Source organism: Gossypium raimondii, chromosome 1, assembly GCF_025698545.1.
Source record: "Gossypium raimondii isolate GPD5lz chromosome 1, ASM2569854v1, whole genome shotgun sequence".
In the NCBI taxonomy this organism is placed as follows: Eukaryota; Viridiplantae; Streptophyta; class Magnoliopsida; order Malvales; family Malvaceae; genus Gossypium; species Gossypium raimondii.
In genome coordinates this window covers 23,275,632-23,278,470 of record NC_068565.1, presented here as the reverse complement: position 1 = coordinate 23,278,470, position 2,839 = coordinate 23,275,632, and the positions used below count along the sequence as shown (strand labels likewise).

The 2,839-nt window shown below is 34.0% G+C and overlaps 1 non-coding gene across 1 annotated transcript; it reads left to right on the top strand.

Annotated features, from left to right (window-relative positions):
• Positions 1 to 321: 321 nt before the first annotated feature.
• LOC128032782 (small nucleolar RNA R71) lies at positions 322 to 428 on the top strand. The gene has a single exon (XR_008189101.1). It is a non-coding gene; the product is annotated as a small nucleolar RNA R71 (small nucleolar RNA).
• Positions 429 to 2,839: the final 2,411 nt, after the last annotated feature.

Genomic DNA, 2,839 nt, shown 5'->3' with positions numbered 1-2,839 from the left:
TTTGTTCCACCTCCATTTGCATCGCATTGCATCATCGGATGTACCTGCGTAGAAAGATATAAACCATCAATTTTCTTATTAAGTAAGTCTACCTGATTTGATAATATGGTGATTACATCTAGATTAAAGACATTGGCTGCTTTCATCAGCTTTGTCTTCATGATTTACCACTGATAATTATTCAGTGCCATCTCCTCAATAAATTCATAAGCCGCTTTAGGTGTCTTATTGTTCAATGTTCCACCGACTGCTGCATTGATTAGTTGCCTAGTTGAAGGATTGAAACTGTTGTAGAAGGTTTAAACCTGTAATCATAAAGGTAACCCACGGTGAGGGCACCATCTCAACAAGTCTTTGTACCTTTCCCATGCATCATATAAAGTCTCTAAATCGCTATGCACAAAGGAGGAGATATCATTCCTCAACTTGGTTGTCTTAGCCGGTAGGAAGTACTTCAAAAGGAACTTTTTGGTCATTTGGGTCCACGTAGTGATGGAACCTTGTCGTAACAAGTTTAACCACTGTTTAGCTTTGTTCCTCAATGAGAAAGGGAATAACCATAAATGAATGGCATCGTCACTGGCACCATTTATCTTGAAAGTGTTGCAGATTTCCAGGAAATTGGCCAAATGAGTATTTGGATCTTCGTCTTGCAAACCGTTGAACTGAACAAACTATTGTACCATCTGAATAGTGTTCGGCTTCAGTTCAAAATTATTTGCAGCAATGGTGGGTCAAATAATTCTCGATTCAGCCCCAATTAGAGTGGGATTAGCATAATTGTACATAGTACGAAGAACAAGAGCTGCTGTAGGAGGTACCTGAATATTTTGATTATCACCCATCTCCTCATTAATAATGATGTCCTCAGTACTTTCAATTTCACTGTCAAATAGCAATGCTCCAGACGGGTTTATTCTAGTCATAACCCAAAAGAACCTGCTAGAAACAAACAAAAGAAAAATTAGAATGGAATAATTAAACTAAAACAAAAAAATATAAAATAAAATAAAATAAAATAAAAAATGACTAAATTAATAAAAATCAAGTGTTCCTAATATTTCACTCGCCGACAACGGTGCCAAAAACTTGATAGCCACAAAACTAACTATAACTATGACAAAACAAACGCACCTATCGAACAATAGTATAACTATGATGAGTAGAGATATCGTATCCACGAGGACTAAAAGTAATAGTAATTACAATTTCTTATTATTTAGCCGACAATTTGGAGTGACGAGTTTTAATCTAAAATGACTAAACTAATTTAACTAAGAACGCAATAGAGAATGAATTAGGAAAATAATCAAAAGATAACCAATGAGAGAGATAATACCCAGGACAGAATCTACCTAGACTCCTTATATTATTATTAATTTGATTTAAACGATTTATTCACTTGGTGTTTTGATCCATAGAAATCCCTAAATTATGGTAATATCTCTTTTGAGAGTAAGAACAACTGACTCTAGGTTGATTAATTGAAATTTCTTTCCAATTAAAACCTCTGTTGTCGCATTAACTCGATCTATGGATTCCCCTATTAGATTTGACTCTAATTCGTTAGATTTATGTCGTCTTATTTTTAGAATTGCATGGAACTCCACTCAATTATGCTAGATCTACTCTTAAACAGGGACTTGTGCTCCACTGAATTAAGCACATTAAACATGAATTAATATCCCGGAAATATTAAAACAAGAAATAAGCCCACATAATTGAGAACAAGAATCAAGTATTTATCATGTAAAATATAAATTAAATAATAGAATTCATCATAGGTTTCATCCTCCTTAGGTATCTAGGGAATTAGTTCATAATCCAGAATAAAAACATCTAAAAGTTAGAAAAACCATAAGAAATAAAGAAACCCATAAAAACTTTAGAAGAAATTAATAGGAGGTCTTCGATCTTGATGGAAATCTATTTCGGAAGTGGCTCCAATGGTGTTCCTTGAGTGTTTTCTTTGATCTTCTCTGATGGAAATCTACGTTAGAATGCTCAGAAAGCCTAAAAATTGTATTTTCCACGTATTTGGGAAGTAGGGTGCGAAATCGACACGGGCTGGCACATGGACGTGTGTCCAACCCGTGTGGGACACATGGGCATGTGCCCAACCCATGTAGCTTTTGAAAGCTGCTCTTTTTCTTTGATTTTCACTCCTTTTGTTCCCAAATTCTCACCTAAGTATAAGAACATGAATTACAGGGACTAAGAGCATCAAACTCACCAATTTACATAAATAATCATCCAAAAATGCATTAAGAATGTGATTAAAATATGTTAGTTATCATTTATCAGTTATATAGATCCACATAATATGCATTACCTCCTGTGCTCTCAAGATGTTATTAGTTATGCTATGCCCAAATAATAAAACTTAATTTTTTCGACACAACAAAGTAAGGAAAGAAAAAGGCCTTTTAGCCCATTAACAACTACCTTACTGATCACCTTATTTTAGGTTAGCAACTTCAAGAATAAAGGCCAATAGTGTCTTATTTGGATTCAAGTCCGATGCACACCACCAAATACTTTTTTCACTAGATTAGAAGTCAAATTACCAATACCTTCCACTAACTCTAGAAAAACTACGCATGTAATCCATTGATACATGATGCCTTTAAAAGAGTCATTTAAAAAAGTGTTGATCTTATTTCTTCATTAGTGACCTCAAAACTCAATATTCTATATATTTTTTCAAATGGAAAAAAAAACCTTAAAAGGGAAACTATCCTTAACAAATCCTTTTATTGAATATGAATTATTAAAGAACTGTATAGTGGTAGCTTTTAGTTCCCCTCATCGTGACACCATTCCTCACTTTCCAATCGAA